The 17,597-nt window shown below is 42.7% G+C and overlaps 1 protein-coding gene across 2 annotated transcripts in view; it reads right to left on the reverse strand.

The window, feature by feature from the left end:
- LOC126100488 (fatty acyl-CoA reductase 1-like) overlaps positions 1-8,949 on the reverse strand; it is a 149,382-nt gene extending 140,433 nt beyond the window's left edge. For both annotated transcript variants that reach the window (XM_049911096.1, XM_049911095.1), the window contains exon 1: positions 8,809-8,949. The gene's annotated coding sequence lies outside the window, so the exon portion shown is untranslated. The remainder of the gene's footprint in view (positions 1-8,808) is intronic.
- Positions 8,950-17,597: the final 8,648 nt, after the last annotated feature.

Raw genomic sequence — 17,597 nt, forward strand, 5'->3', positions numbered from 1 at the left:
TCACAAAACAAGTCTCAATGAAATATATGTTCATTTTGGATTATTGTAGGCCAGTGGAATTACTGAAACCCAAAAATAACCACCATGTAGAGTAACTTAAGGGGCACTCATATATTCGGGACAATGAAGTAACATATGGCCTTAGAAAGGCAGCATCGAAAGGGGGGGAGGGCGGCACAGCTCCCACTTTCCGACTTCCTCCACGTTTCAAGAAAAGAGTCTATGAGCAATGGGAACATTAGTGGTGAATATCGCAGGAGGGAAAAGGGCTTCTCGTTCGCTTCAGTACAGCGCACTGTCCTAACGAAACTGTGAGGACGGGTAATATTAATTATTCAAATAAGGTTGTGACAAGCATGTTTCCCTACAACCGTCTGTAGCATCCGCGTCAAAGACTCTACCAAATGCAGCGAACACCCAGAAGACGACGTAACCACATCGACTTGGAATCTTTTAAGTATGGGCTACTCCACACCAAAATAGACTGTGGGAAAAATTCGAAAAAACGTAGATTCCCTTGCCAACAAACATCAAAACACTAATGAGTTAGAACATCCTCGAAATGAACTGTCTAGTAGCTCGTTACCTATTGGAAACGGATATAAATGAAATGCGACTTGTGTCTGTCTAGCTGTTGATAAAAATCAGCTGAAGTTTGAGAGCAAAAAGAAAAACCACTAAATAGTTGAATGAACGAATGAATACGTGCTTCAACTCACAGAACAACTGAAGACTCGTTTCACTTCAAACGAAAGAATGAATTACTCTCTACGCAGAACAGCACCGGATGGTGTCGACCGTTTTCATTCGGTTGCTTCCAGAGACTGGTTTTACTTGAAAGAATCGACTGAATAGTAGATTCACCCCATACGTAAAACTAGTACTGAACGAGTCGACTGTTTTCCAACGTCCGTCTGAATCGATTGTCTTCATTCGGCTGTTCCCATCACTATATACATATACATCACATCTACCGATTTCAGTCCCATTCGAATTATTCCTTCGTGGTGCGTCGTTTAGTTTTTCTATTAGAGTGTACATAAATCTCTGATGTAAAGAGAGAAACGAAATCACACTACTGTTCCTTACTAGTATAGCGCTTCTCAAAAACTCGTATTATTATTATTTTTTTCTTTAAATTTCACCTGGTATGAGGGTTGCCCAGAACGTAGTGCACCGCATTTCTTTTCTTCAACAATTATTTATTGAACATAATGAGAAGTACACTCACGAAAGAAATGTGTTTTACCTAAACACCCTATTTTTTCATGTAGTCTCCAACTCGTTCTATGACCTTCCTCCAGCGTGAAACAAAGGCGTGTATGCCCTGACGGTACCTATACTTGTCCTGGATGCGGAGCCAGTGCTTCACTGTGTGAATCACCTCCTCCTCGTCCTCAAAATGTCTTCCACGAATGGCATCCTTTGATGGCCCAAACACGTGGAAGGCCGAGGGGCTAGGTCAGGGGTGTCAGGTGTGATGGCTGTGGATGGTCTCCCTGACAGATGCAAATCGTTGAGCTCCTTCTGATGACCTCACTCTCCGTGCCCAGCGACTAACCGTACTTCTGTCGACAGCAGATGCTCCGTAGACTTAGCATAAGCGTTTTCTTTCTCTTCAGTGAGAAATTCAATGACAAAATATTTCTTGCAGCGTACATCACCTACAGACGCCATTTTGAAACTGTCCTGCAGCTACGCTATCTATCTGAAGTGACGTACACTTGGCGCGCTCACTCATTAGACATAAAATAATACATACGTTACGATTCGCATTCGAAAAAAATGCAATGCATTACTTTCTGGGCTACCCTCTTAACAATAAGTGTGGTGGATTTTTGTAAGCTCTATCAGCTAGCAACTATCCGTTCTGCGGATTACCAATGTTACTACACGTTTTAATAGAAGCATAATATCGGAAAAGCTGGCACAGTGGCAGAAAAATGGATTAGTATTTGGAACGATGACAGTTCAAATCCCAGTCTGGCCCCAAAGCTTCAAATTCTCTGTGATTACCGTAAGTTATTTAAGTCGAATACTAAGACGGTTTCATTTAAAAAAACAACGCCGATCTCCTGCCCCTTCCTTCTACATCTACATACAATACTCCGGAAGCCACCGAACAGTGCGTGGCAGAGTGTATCCTGTATCATTACAAGTCGTCTCCATTCCTGTTCCAGTCGCAAATAGAGCGAGGGAAACACGGCAGTGTATATGCCTCTGTATGAGCCCTAATTTCTCGTATCTTATCTTAAGCGGATAGTACAGGGTTATTACAAATGATTGAAGCGATTTCACAGCTCTACAATAACTTTATTATTTGAGATATTTTCACAACGCTTTGCACATACATACAAAAACTCAAAAAGTTTTTTTAGGCATTCACAAATGTTCGATATGTGCCCCTTTAGTGATTCGGCAGACATCAAGCCGATAATCAAGTTCCTCCCACAGTCGGCGCTGCATGTCCCCATCAATGAGGTCGAAAGTATCGTTGATGCGAGCTCGCAGTTCTGGCACGTTTCTTGGTAGAGGAGGTTTAAACACTGAATCTTTCACATAACTCCACAGAAAGAAATCGCATGGGGTTAAGTCGGGAGAGCGTGGAGGCCATGACACGAATTGCTGATCATGATCTCCACCACGACCGATCCATCGGTTTTCCAATCTCCTGTTTAAGAAATGCCGAACATCATGATGGAAGTGCGGTGGAGCACCATCCTGTTGAAAGATGAAGTCGGCGCTGTCGGTCTCCAGTTGTGGCATGAGCCAATTTTCCGCGGGCTACGCGTGAAACTTGCCCGCAGACGTTCCACCGTTTCTTCGCTCACTGCAGGCCGACCCGTACATTTCCCCTTACAGAGGCATCCAGAAGCTTTAAACTGCGCATACCAGCGCCGAATGGAGTTAGCAGTTGGTGGATCTTTGTTGAACTTCGTCCTGAAGTGTCGTTGCACTGTTATGACTGACTGATGTGAGTACATTTCAAGCACGAGATACGCTTTCTCGGCTCCTGTCGCCATTTTGTCTCACTGCGCTCTCGAGCACTCTAACGGCAGAAACCTGAAGTGCGGCTTCAGCCGAAGAAAACTTTATGAGTTTTTCTACGTATCTGTAGTGTGTCGTGACCATATGTCAATGAATGGAGCTACAGTGAATTTATGAAATCGCTTCAATCATTTATAATAGCCCTGTATGTTGGCGGCAGTAGACTCGTGTGGCAGTCAGCTTCAAATTCCGGTCCTCTAAATTTTCTCAATGGTGTTTCTCGGAAAGAAAGTCGCCTTCCCTCTATGAATTCCCATTTGAGTTCGCGAAGCATCTTCGTAGTACTTAGGTGTTGTTCGAAGCTACCGGTAATAAATATTGCAGCCCGCCTCTGCCTGACCTGGCACGAATCCCAAACTCTCGAACAGTACTCAAGAACAGGTCGCACCACCGTCCTATATGCGGTCTCCTTTACAGGTGAACCACTATTTCCTAAAATCTCCCAATAAATCAAAGTCGACGATTCCACTTCCCTACCACAGTTCTCACATGCTCATTCCATTTCATACCGCTTTGCAATGTTACGGCCAGATATTTAAACAACTTGACTGTGTCAAGCTGGACACTTGTGATACTGTATCCGAACGTTACAAGTTTCTGCTTCCTAATCATCAGCATTACCTTACATTTTGCCACATTTAGGGCTAGCTGCCATTCATCACACCAACTGGAAATTTTGTCTAAATCGTATCTTCCTACAGCCACTCAACTTCGACATCTTACCACACACCACAGCGTCATCAGCAAACAACCGCAGATTGCTGGCCACTCTGTCCTCCAAATCATTTATATATAGAGAGAACAACTGCGATCCCATCACGTTTCCCTGGGGCATTCCTGACTGTACCCTCGTCTCTGGTGAACACTCTCAGTCGAGGACAACATACTGCGTTCTGTAAAAAGTCTTCAAGGCACTCTCATATCTGTGACCTTATTCCATATGTTCGTACCTTCGTTAACAGTTTGCGATGGGGCACCGACTCAAATGCTTTCCGGAAATCTAGAAATATGGAATCTGCCTGTTGCCCTCCGATCATAGTTCATAATATAGCATGTGATAAAAGGGCAAGTTGAGTTGCATATCAGCGATGCTTTCTAAAACCATGCTGATTCGTGTATATAAGCGTGTTCGACTCAAGACAGACATACATTCGAACTGAGAGTATGTTCGAGGATTCTCTAGCAAACCGAAGTTAGGGATATTGGTCTGTAATTTTGCAGGTCCGTTTTTTTTTACCCTTCTTATATACTACGCATTTTTCCATTCACTTGGGACTTTTTGCAGGGCGAGAGATTCACGGTAAGTGGAGGCTAGTTAATGGGCCAATGTCCTAGAGTACTCTTTGTAAAACCGAATTGGGTTCCATGCGTACCTGTTGAATTATTTGATTTCAAATCTCTCAGTTGTTTATCTACCCCAGGGATGCGTGTTACTGTGTCGTCTATACGGGAGTCTATTCAATGGTCAAATGACGGTATGTTTGCACGAGTCTCCTATGTGAAAGATTTCCTGAACGTGACATTTAAAACTTCCGCTTTCGTTTTGCTATCTTCAACTGCCACACCAGACTGGTCAACAGGGGAGCCGCTTAGCGATTTTACATAGGACATTTCCCCAAATCCTACCTTGTTCTCTGCCTGTAATGACATCCCCATCGACGAATATTAAGCCCCAGTCTTCATTTAGAAGTATATTTTAAAGGACGGACAAAATATTTCCCTTTGGGACGTTGCTGCAGCAAACATGTACCCAGCGTTACTCCGATGCAAGTATATAAGCACCTGCATGTATGGAAGGAGTTATTACTGCATCCATGTCTACCCGATGTGCGTGCGCTAAATACGGAAACGTGACCTATGGCGACGTTGTTGCAACGTACTTCCAAACGGGATCAACGTGCTGTTATTCTTTTCTTTCTTGCCGGAGGACAAACACTGGGTAAAAGACTGTTTACGGGGCAGCATGTCTGCCAAACAACAGTTGTGGAATGGTGCGCCAAGGGGTGTTGGTTCTTCATGACAGAGCCCATATCACAAATGTTGTAACACAGTGTTACGCCAACTCAAATGTGAGATCCTCGATCAACCTCCCAACAGTTCTCATCCCTCCCTATGTGATTATTATGCGTTCGCCTTAGAGGATCCACTATTTCTGCCGGACAAGGACGTGCAGCAGGCAGTTAAGGGCTTCTTCACTGTGTTTGACCCAACAGGTATCTTCAACTTGGTGCGCCGGTGGGATGATTGCCTCAGTGCTCACCAAGATTATGCCTGATTCAAATACCGTTTCTGGACTGTACGACCTTCGAACGGAAACTTTTTAATCACTCCTTATAAATATGCTCCTGATACATAATAACAAAAAAGAAAAAAATCTCAGTAGCCAATGTGCCTCTTACAATAGGCATGGTAGATGCTTCCTTAAGGTTAGTTTCCAGTTTTCTATTTAAAAAATAAAAAAAACTGAAACTTTCAACTAGAAACCCTGTGCGATCAAACAGGAACACTCTAACTGGTCAAACTAGAGCCAAATAATAATAATAATAAAATGAAATAAATGAATAAAGTAGAAGCATTCTGGGAACTTCTAGAAGAAGAAATATCAAAAATTCCAAAATCAAATGTTGTTATACTAAAAATGGCTCTGAGCACTATGGGACTTAACTGCTGAGGTCATCAGTCCCCTAAAACTTAGAACTAATTAAACGTAACTAACCTAAGGACATCACACACATCCATGCCCAAGGCAGGATTCGAACCTGCGACCGTAGCGGTCGCGCGGTCCCAGACTGTAGCGCCTAGAACCGCTCGGCCACTTCGGCTGGCCGTGTAGTTATACTAATGGGGGATTTTAATGTACAAATAGGGAGGGAAAAATCGTTTCGAAAACTAGTACGGTATTATCCAGCCCATAAAAGAAGAAACAAAAATGGCACAAGACTAATGAGTCTTTGTAGAATATTTCATTTGAAGGTGATGTCAAACTTCTTGAAAAAATTACCAAGAATCCATTGCTAGGGGAGTTCCAGTTAGATCACGTGGCTGTTTCTAAATACAATTTTAAAGAAATCATGATTGTAAAAATAGCAAGATATAGGGAATTTGATTCTGATCATTACCTGACTAAAATTAAACTGAAACTTCTCCCCAATAAAAACCAAAAGACATAGAAAAAATTCACTGAATATAATACAGACAGGCTCGACATCACCAAATGGATTATAAAAAGTTTTCAGGAAGAAATTAAAGTAACTAAATCAGGGAAATGGGAAGAAACATCGAACGAAATCAACAGGGCAGCGAAAAAGGGTTTGGAACAACAAAAATGAAGAAGAAAATCTGATGGAATGTAATCTGTGAAAAAGCAGTTACAGAAAGAAAAAAACAAATGGCTCAAATGGCTCTGAGCACTATGAGACTTAACATCTATGGTCATCAGTCCCCTAGAACTACTTAAACGTAACTAACCTAAGGACATGACACACATCCATACCCGAGGCAGGATTCGAACCTGCGACCGTAGTGGTCGCGCGGTTCCAGACTGAAGCGCCTAGAACCGCTCGGCCACTGCGGCCGGCCGAAGAAATATGGTAAACTGAAAAGACACCAGAAGACTTGAAAGTGGCTCTCATCCATTCCTTGCACAAGAAAGGTGATAAGCAAAATGTAAATAACTACAGAGGTATATATTTATTGGCAGTGGGTTATATTTGCAACAGTACTACTAAACAAGGTAGAAGCAACACTTGATAGCCATTTGGGAGAATATCAGAGTGGATTTAGAAAGAGCAGATCTTGCTCAGAACAGATTTTCAACCATAATTCGTCACAGGCTTACAAAGATATAGTTGTAACCTTTATAGATTTTGAAAAGGCATTTGACTTGGTTGATACGGAAAGACTAGATAAAGTGATCAAAGAATTTGGCATCTAATATAAATTAGCTAACCTTATTCGTGAAACGCTCACAGACACCAAATCAAAAGTTTTGGGGTGAAATATCGAAGGCGTTCAACAGAAAAACAAGTGTAAGGCAAGGTGATGGCCTGTCTCGACTCCTCTTTAACTGGGTACTAGGGAAAATAGTAATAGAATGGAAACAAAAACTAAAAGAACAGAAGCTATCACCAATCAGACTGGGAACTAAAATCAAATGTATTGTACTTCACTGTTTAGCATTTGCGGATGATTTTGCCATTCTTTCTGAAAACCTAACACATGCTGTAATATAAATCAATCTCTTAGAAGAAATAGGCAACAAAACACGTTAAGAATATCTGTAGAAAAAACAAAATTTATGACAAATATAAAAAAAATGCTCCGGAATCCCTAGAAACAGATATTGTCCAGATAAAGAGCGTAAATAAATTTAAATATTTGGGAGAAATTATCCAAGAAAATGGATTAGAAAAATTCACTGTAAAAGAAAGAGTTCATAAAATGGAGAAAGCTTATGGAATAACTAGGAATGTCTACACAAAAGGCGTCTGTCTAAAAATTTGAAGATACAGCACTACAACACAGTAGTAAAACCAGAATGTCTTTAGGCAAGGGATGTTTATCTCAGAACTACAAATTACACAAACTAGAAGTGCTAAAAAGAAAAATCATTCCAAAAATACTTGGGCCACCAAAAATACAGAGGTATAGAAATCAAGAAGCAATGAAGAATTTTATCGCAACATAGAAAACATATATGACACACTACGAAAGAGGTGCCTGCTATTTTTTGGACACTTATACAGAATGAACAGCAACAGGTTAACCAAACAGATTTTTAAATAACTTAGGGACAAGAAGTCAACAATAGCCTGGTTTCAAGAAGTTAAGGAAGATCTGGAAAGAAACAAATGCAACAGAAACAGAGATTTTTCAAGAGGAAAGTGTCGTAAATGGAAGGATCCCAAGGCAGGAGGGAGAAGAAGACAGGGTCAAAATGATCCAAGAAGAGAAAAAGGATACATAGTCAAAAGATGAAAGAATACTGGACGAAAAGAAATATCAACAAAGAAGGAAGTATTGAAATTGGTGCGTGGTCCTTAGATGACACAAACGAAGAAAGACGAAGGAAGAAAATGAAATAAATATCTCTCAATGATAACTGATATCAGTAACTTTGTGTTCTGCACTTCAAATATGAATTACTAGGATATTATCTAATATTTAACATTTTAGTTGCAATGAGATACACAGCCAAATGACACGGCCGTGCTGGCTGCCAGTAGTTGGATTACAATACTCTTTCATTTTGCTTTCACCAACAAAACAGTTTTCAGCTGCATAGCCCTTTTCAACATGTTGTACAAGAGAACCCGTGAAATGTACATAGTAGGGAAGACAGTCGAAGAATCGTAAATCAAGGGTAAAAAAAAATGTAGGGGTATGCCAGTCTTCACAATTACAGACGCAACAAGTGTTTTCTAAACAGTTGCAATGGAGCTTAACACGTAGAAGATTAATAATAAAATTCAGTTTTTAGTAATTCGGAAGACGTTACTGTCATTCTTAAAAAAAAAAAAAGAACAGCACATGAAAGCTGTGAAGGTGTAATTTTCATCTTCATTTACCTTCACAATCAAAAGAACAGGCAAATTATTGGAACGTAAGCAAACATCAAACACATCAGGATTGCTTCTAGTAAAGCTATGAGTACCTTGAACCAACGGGAATGTTTGCTTTACTTCTCGTAAAGATAGAGTACGTTGAGCCAACGTCAATGATTGCTTTAGTTTCTTAGAGATAATTTATCTAAGAGCTTACCGAGGTACGTTGCTCTTACTAGAAGGGTTGTTCTTGACCTGTGTCCTACTACCGGAGCTGCCTGTGGACAAGAGTGCGCCTGTTGTTTCTGCGCCGGGGGTCGGTCTGTAGGACTGACCAAACTGACTCGTCCGTCGCCACCCCCACCGGCGGCCGTTCACGTCCGGAGCTAACAGCTGCGGCCGGACGTAAATCACACGGAGCATATCATTAACATTAAGTGGCGGGGCGCACGTGGAACGCGGTGAAAGTCTGGCCCTGACGCTTGGGCTGGTCGGGCTAGGCCGTGCCAATGTAAACGTCACGGACGAGGTCAGTAAAGTTGCGGCAGAAAGTTAACTCGAGCAAGCGTGGCATTGACCCTTCCCCGTTATTCCAGCCGAGGAACGAACATTAGGGGAAAATGTTCGCTTGGACGCAAATTTTTGTAAAGTAGCGGGGGAGACTGTCATGAACAGTCTATTAACCCTTTGTTTCCTGAAATCAGAAAAAATTTACTTTTTAACATATTCTTTGCAGAATTTATGCTATTGTGGCCTTATATGATGGTAGGATTTTTTGTAAAATTTTATTTTATTTTTCACAATTTTTTTCTCTCCTGGTACTCACAAGTACCGTCAGACTCCATGGACAGAATCACAACATGCGCAGAAAAATGCTCCAATTTTTATAACTTGTACTTTATTCCACATTAATATTAAATATTTTTACATTAGAAAATTAATTAACAGAAATATGATATTTCTGAATTTTTTTTTAATTTCGCATAAATTTATTCTAGAGCAACTTCACAATACATAGTAACTTAGCTATACATTTTTGACAGTATATACATATCACATATTTAGTGATACCTCATGAAATTGTAGGAAACAGTTCTTTTTCTCATTGCAGCACAAATACACTTTACATGTACTACAATGTGAATGTGGTCTCAACTGAATTTTATTTTTCACACACATTTCGCATTGTTCTCTTTTACAACTTAACACTACAAAATGGTTTCCTCGGTTGCCAAGACGTACACCCTTAGGAACAGAAAAGTTATCTTTCCTTGTCTTTGGGTTAGTGATTTCATCTTTACCAGAGTTTCTCTTTTTGAGATTCGGCACATGCTGATCATTCGTTAGCCCTAGTGCCACAGCACGCCTGAATTCCAGCAGTGGCAGTGCCCCATGTAGATCACTGAAAGTGACGGAAGCATTGACAAAAGCACCTTGTATTGCTCCCCAGAAGAGACGGTGCCACCACTTCTTTGATCGCTTGTCAAGACCACAAGTTGAATGTAATCTGTCTGCATGATCCACACCACCCATGTTTTTATTGTAATCACATACAATAACTGGACATGGTATAGTCATACTGGTTCCATTTTTCTGTTTTCTTGTCACTATGCTCTGTTCAGTGCCATGGGAGTTTGACGCAAAATACATTACTTTATTTTCCTTCCACTGAAATACTGTTAGGTCTAGAGATGACTCTCTGTGATTTGATTTAGACATTTTTCTTTAGGTAAATTCCCTGGCAAACCTTTCCTGTTTGTTCTAATTGTTCCAAAGGCAAATGTATTTACCGATATCTGTGTGAGAAAAAGTGGACAGAACAACTAGTGAGAGGTAATGCATTGTTGCTACAATAAAGTGTTCGCACACCCTGACGGTACTAACAAGTCCTCCTTATATTTTCCACTTTGTCTCATTCACTTGTAACGTAATGCTTCAAACTATTATAAAAAAAACAAAGAAGGTATGTACGTACAATGGAAAACTCAACGGAAGTTTCAATAAATTGCGCACAAATTCAGGCAACACCTTGGAAACAAGCACATACAATCTTCTGTTTTCACAGCAGCGCGCGAGAAACACTTTCAAGCTCTGACCCCCAGAGAGGTCTATGTATTGCACAGTAACATCTATGAAACAGTAGAGCAGAGTTACTGTTACGTAGCGACAGGCTCTCAGATCACGAAACTGCACCACGAGAAAATAATGAGAGTCAAAACTTACTGGTACTTTTAAGTACCGTCAGGCAACAAAGGGTTAAAAATACTCAGCAGTGGGTTGTGAGCATGACGGTCGTTGGGCGAGGCGGGAGTGGGCGGGGAGCTTTAAAGGCGACTTTTTCATGTTTTTCTCGAATATCTCGAAAAGCAGCTGCTTCTATCGAAAACGTTTACCGTAGCAAAATTAGCCTAGACTGCAACATAATTAAATGATCACTTTTTCGAAATCTCATAACTGTCGGCCTTCCTACGCATAACTTCGCATTTGGTTGAAATTTGTCTACTACTATCCTGTGCAAATATGAAAAAAAACGTAAGCTCCTGCTACTTCACCCTCGGGCTCGGCGACTCTTCAAACAGGTAGGTGTCGTCACAGGCGACAAAAGGCCACAGTTCAGAATTTAACGTGAGCTGAAGGTGGGTTAATGATGTCGCATTGACATCAAATTTCACCAAAACGCTGCTCTGCGCCACCGTACATGTATCACACGATGAGGAGGTCGTCAGATCCCCCTTTACGCACATTTCACCCCTTCTTTTGACGCCGGTCGATGGAATTACAACCGCATCGTCCAGCGTTGAAATGGCACGGTTTCCTTACGGGTGGCCGAGATAAGCATTTAAGACACACCGTCGCTCAGAGTCTACATGAAAAGGCCACAGGGAGCGTTGTAAAAGGCGTCAATGAAACCCTCTTTCGCTAGGGGCGTTGATTCCCCCAAATTTCGCACCGAGCGAGGTGGCACAGTGGTTATCACACGGGACTCGCATTCGGGAGGACGGCAGTTCAAACCCGCGTCCGGCCATCCTGATTTAGGTTTTACGTGATTTCCCTAGTAGCTCCAGGCAAATGCTCGGATGGTTCCTTCGTAAGGACACGGCTGACTTCCTTTTCCATCCTTCGCTAATCCGATGGGACCGAAGGCCTCCCTGTTTGGTCCCCTCCCCCAGATGTCGTTTTCGACAGTTCGCAGTGCGATGAGTGGCAGGATGACCTTATGACAGCTTTGGATACTGCTGACACCCTCGGACGTTTCAGCCCAACAAGGATGTTGCCGGGCTGAAACGGCATTGAGTGTAATCTGACCTCTTTAGAGTGTAGCGCGGCCGCAATTTTTCCCTGGTATACCAGAAGGAACCACTAGGAACCGTAAAAACCTATTCGATGAAACCTGGACGTGACACAAAGCGGCGAAGGATCCTCATGCCTTTTAAGTTCAAATGGTTCAAATGGCTCTAAGCATTATGGGACTTAACATCTGAGGTCATCAGTCCCCTAGATTTAGAACTACACTCATAAATTAACGATAATTGCAGAATGTGGTGCCACACAACGTGGCACTACACAAAACTGGCGCTAATAGCATAGCACATATGGAACACACACGACGCAGATCTGTAAGTCCACGGTATTGGTGATACGTTGAGAAAACTGTCCCGAAACACATGTGCTACAAAACGCTACTGTTTCCTGCGCATGTACCCCGACATCAATATGGGATATGATCACCATGCACACGTACACAGGCCACACAACGGACTGGCATACCCTGGACAGATGGTCGAGCAGCTGCTGGGGTATAGCCTCCCATTCTTTCACCAGTGCCTGACAGAGCTCCTGAAGTGTCCTAGGGGTTTGACGGCGTGCAGCGATACGTCGACCAAGAGCATCCCAGACGTGCTCGTTGAGGTTTAGGTCTGGAGAACAGGCAGGCCACTCCATTCGCCTGATATCATCTGTTTCAAGGTACTCCTCCACGATGGCAGCTTGGTAGGGCCGTGAGTTATCATCCATCAGGAGGAAGGTGAGAGCCACTGCACCCCTGAAAAGACGGACATACTGGTGCAAAATGATGTCCCGATACATCTGACCTGTTACAGTTCCTCTGTCAAAAGACATGCATGGGTGTGCGTGCACCAATTATAATCCCACCCCACACCATCAAACAACGACCTCCATAGAGGTCCCTTTCAAGGACATTACGGGGTTGGTATCCGGTTCCTGGTTCGCGCCAGATGAAAACCCGGCGAGAATCACTGTTCGAACTATACCTGGACTCGTCCGTGAACATAACCTGGGACCACTGTTCCAGTGACCATATACTGTGTTCTTGATACCAGGCTTTACGGGGTCTCCTGTGACCAGGGGTCAGTGGAATGCACCTTGCAGGTCTCCAGGCGAATAAACCATGTCTGTTCAGTCTTCTGTAGACTGTGTGTCTGGAGACAACTGTTCCAGTGGCTGCGATAAGGTCCTGAGCAAGGCTACCTGCAGTACTCCGTGGCTATCTGCAGGCACTGATGGTGAGATATCGGTCTTCTTGTGGTGTTTAACACTGTGTACGTCCAGTAATGTAGCGCTTGAACGCGTTTCCTTTCTGCTGGAATCGTTGCCATAATCTTGAGACCACACTTTGTGGCACACGGAGGGCCCGTGCTACGACCTGCTGTGTCTGACCAGCCTCCAGTCGCCTTAATATTCTACCCTCATAACGTCATCAATATGCGTTCTTTGAACCATTTTTAACACACAATCACCATTAGCACGTCTGAAAACGAGTGCACACTTACTCGCTGCGCGGTACTCTGACATGCACCAACACACCTCGGCGGATGTGCACTGCTGCCAGCGCCACCGTGCGACGACCGCAGGTGAAATGTACCGCAGCGTCATACCCCGAGGTGATTTAAGCCCGCAAACCGCCGACCAGAGCGTTGTTTCACCACGTATCAGCATTATCCTTAATTTATGAGCATGATTGTACTTAAACCTAACTAACCTAAGGACATCACACACATCAATGTCGGAGGCAGGATTCTAACGAGAGTAGCAGCCGCACGGTTCGGGATTGAAACGCCTAGAACCGCTCGGCCACAGCGGCCGGCATATCCTTTTAAGTTCTACTGTTTCGTTCCCCCCCCCCCCCCCCCTGTGCCGCGATCACTTGGGGATGCAACATTAACGTGTGTATAAAACGGCAATGAATACCTCCGAGACCCCCCAGTTCGGCACATGTGCCACATGTGCACCTTTTGTTGTGAACATTAAAAATGTTGTTGTCAGAAACTTTGACACCAGTGCAGTCTCGCAATTGCTCTAGCGCCTGAAGGAACGCAAATCCCACCTAAAGTGTGTCGAAGGAGTTGCCTAACTGGCAACTAGTTTGCAGATATACCCACCGCTATTTATTTTCCACAAAGAGAATTAAAGCTATTTTGAATAATGCGTAAAAAGAATCTCAGTGACGTTTTTTTCTCAAATCACACAGCAGAGCTGAACAGGAGACAGTGGAGAAGTATAGTCTACCTCTAAACTGACAGACTACTAGCACCGTTAGTGGGGGAAGCTGTGTTTCCCTGAACAACTCTACACCTGCCGTAAACCAGTGGGTCCGTAGCATTGTAGAACAGTGCTCAGAGATTTACATGGTTTCTGCCCATATATTTTCCTTCCGTTATGCTATTAGTAATATACACCTGCATTCCACATAGTGTTAACGCATATATGCGCATGTCTGCGCTGATTCTTAAGGCGAGCTTTGGGCGGGCTGGCATTACTTCGTGAAACACCCTGTTGTGACGTAGTATGGTACAAAGGGGGAGGAATTGCCTGTTCGATCTTTAATTTGTGTACCTACGAGGGTAACTCCAAAAGAAATGCACACTATTTTTGTAAAAAATACAGTTTTCATTCTGCATGTGTGAAAGTTTTACAGTGTGTAGATACATCCTTCCCGCCTGTTTTCAAATTTAGTTCAACCTATTCCCGTGAGTGACGCCGTCACAGCGTATCTTCAAGATGGCTGCTACACTTGACGTTCATCAGAAGCAACGTGCTGTCATAGAATTACTCTGCTGTGAAAACGAGACAGTGGAAACATCTACAAGAGGTTGAAAAAGGTGAATGGAGATGCTGCTGTCGATCGCAGTACAGTTAGTCGGTGGGCAAACAGGTTACGTGATGAAAGTGGGCAAGGAAATGTTGAGGATTGTCCCCGCAGCGGCAGGCCTTGTACTGCACACACTCCAGACAATGTGCAGAGAGGTAACGAATTGGTGACTGCTGACAGATACATCACAGTGAATGAATTGTCACTATATATTGGGATAGGGGAAGAAAGTGTTTGCAGAATACTGAAAGTGGTGGCGTTAAAAAAGATTTGTGCCAGGTGGGTTCCCAGGATGTTGACAATGGCTCACAAAGAAACAAGAAAAACGGTATGCAGCGAACTTTTGGAGCAGTGCGGGAATGGTGGAGATGAATTCCTTGGAAGAATTGTGACAGGTGATGAAACATGGCTCCATCATTTTTCACCAGAGACGAAGAGGCAATCTGTGGAGTGGCATCATGCAAATTCACCCAAGAAAAGAAAATTCAAAACCGCACCTTCTGCTGGAAAAGTTATGGCTACGGTGTTTTTCGATTCTGAAGGACTCTTGCTTGTGGACATCATGCCAAATGGAACCACCATAAATTCTGATGCACATGTGACGACAATGAAGAAAGTTCAATCTCGACTGAGTTGTGTTCGACCACATTTGCAAAAGCAGGATGTTTCGATGTTGCACGACAATGCACGGCCACATGTCAGTCAAAAAACCATGGAAGCGATAAAAAACCTCGTATGGACAACACTGAAACACCCGCCTTACAGTCCTGACCTGGCTCCATGTGACTATCATCTCTTTGGGAAACTGAAAGGCTCTCTTCGTGGAACAAGGTTTGAAGATGATGACTCCCTTGTGCACGTTGCCAAACAGTGGCTCCAACAGGTTGGTCCAGAATATTACCGTGCAGATATACAGGCACTGGTTCCAGGATGGTGTAAGGCAGTTGAGAGGGATGGAACTTATGTGGAGAAATGAAAATATTGTTCCTAAAGGATGTATCTACACACTGTAAAACTTTCATACATGTAGAATAAAAGATGGATTAAAAAAAAAAAACTGTGTTCATTTCTTTCGGAGTGACCCTCGTATAAACATGGTAAGTCCGTGACCACAATCCGGCGACCTCTCTACCCTTACGCTTCTAATTTCCCCTCCCCCTTCCACTCTGTTACACCCCGGACCACAGCTTAGCCCTTAATACGACTATACTGCATTTAGACGTGGTACATACATTTAATGTTTGTTTAAGCTCTCCTTATTTAAGAATAAACGTTAAATTTATAAAATTAAAACACTGTTTTTAATAATCTGCCATATTTCTGCCCCGCAACGCAGAAACTGTTAGTCCTAGAGAGAAAATGAATGGGACATTGTTGCAGAAAATTTATAGTACATCAGTATTGTGTTGACAAATATTTTCGATAGAAGCCGCGGCTTTCAAGATATCCAAAAAATATAAATATATATAAAAAAGTGACCTTCAAACGCTCCACCTCACCTCCACCCTTACATCCCACTGATCAGGATTTTCAGTCTGTTATCTCACGACACTTCCCCATACGACTGTACGAAAGTCTGCGGCTATTTGAATTTTCCGCCAGTCGACCTTTTCCGATCTACATTGACTGTCCTATGATCGCAGTGTCATTTCCTCAGATCATGGCTACAGTAGCTCTCCCAGCATCCTGATCCAGCCTCGCTCGTTCTTTCAGATTCCATTTAGACGCTCCGCTTTTCAACCCAGCATCATTCTTCCACTCCCAGACTTCCTTCTCCTATGAGGATTCGTCTTTACATCATTTGGCTCAAGAGCAATAATATGGCTGTTTCGAGCTCCCTCATGCTGGAAAACAGGAAAGATCAATAGAGAAAACAACAGCCACGTAGCCAAAGCTGCTGTTAACTCGAATTGAACACCACATTGATTTATTCGGCATGGTCCTACTACGCATGGTATTTCGTAGCCTACTACCGAACTTAGAATTGGATTTCGAAGCACAGTATAATTTCGAATTTTTCACAACAACAAATCACTGGCAGAGGTGGAGAAACGGTAAGTGACAAACAAAATCCTTGGATCGACTCTAATATTGCTTCTTTTTTCAATCTCTCTGTCCAACTTTTAACCCCTACACTACACTCCTTTGCCAAATTAGCTACTTTTTAATGCCTCAGAATGTCTCCCAGCAACCAAGGAGCTCCTACTTTTAGTTAGGCTGGATCTTGCATTTGTTTTCTTCTGTAGTTTAGTTCACTATCTGTCCATTAGTAACCCAGTAAAGCTATATAAATTATGTGTCGGATGTGTTCCTTCTGTAGCACTGCGTATCAAAAGCCTCCATACTCCTTCCTGCCTGTAGTTTTTATTTTCCGCTTTTGACTTCCATATAAAGCTACACTCCAGACAAATGCTATCAGAACAGTTATCCGAAGACACAGATTCATATTGGCTGTTAAAATATTTCCCTTTTACAGAAAACCATGTCTTCCTATTGTCAATCAACATCTTTATATCCCCCTTACTTCTGTCATCTTTCGCTATTTTGCTGTCCAGGTTGCATCAGCTCATCTACCACTTTCAGTCTGCCATTTTCCGATCTGATCCACTGAGCATACTCATTCAATTACACTACATTCCACTGCCTTCCTTTTTCTTCTTTAATGTTCATCTAATCATTGTATAGATATATAATGAGAAACTTCGTAGATGTTCAAAATGTGTGAAATCTTATGGGACTTAACTGCTAAGGTCATCAGTCCCTAAGCTTACACACTACTTAACCTAAATTATCCTAAGGACAAACACACACACCCATGCCCGAGGGAGGACTCGAGCCTCCGCTGGGACCAGCAAACTTCGTAGATGTTTAGCAGCTCAAGCCCTTTTATTTTACTC

This window comes from Schistocerca cancellata, chromosome 9 (assembly GCF_023864275.1).
Source record: "Schistocerca cancellata isolate TAMUIC-IGC-003103 chromosome 9, iqSchCanc2.1, whole genome shotgun sequence".
Classification (NCBI taxonomy): Eukaryota; Metazoa; Arthropoda; class Insecta; order Orthoptera; family Acrididae; genus Schistocerca; species Schistocerca cancellata.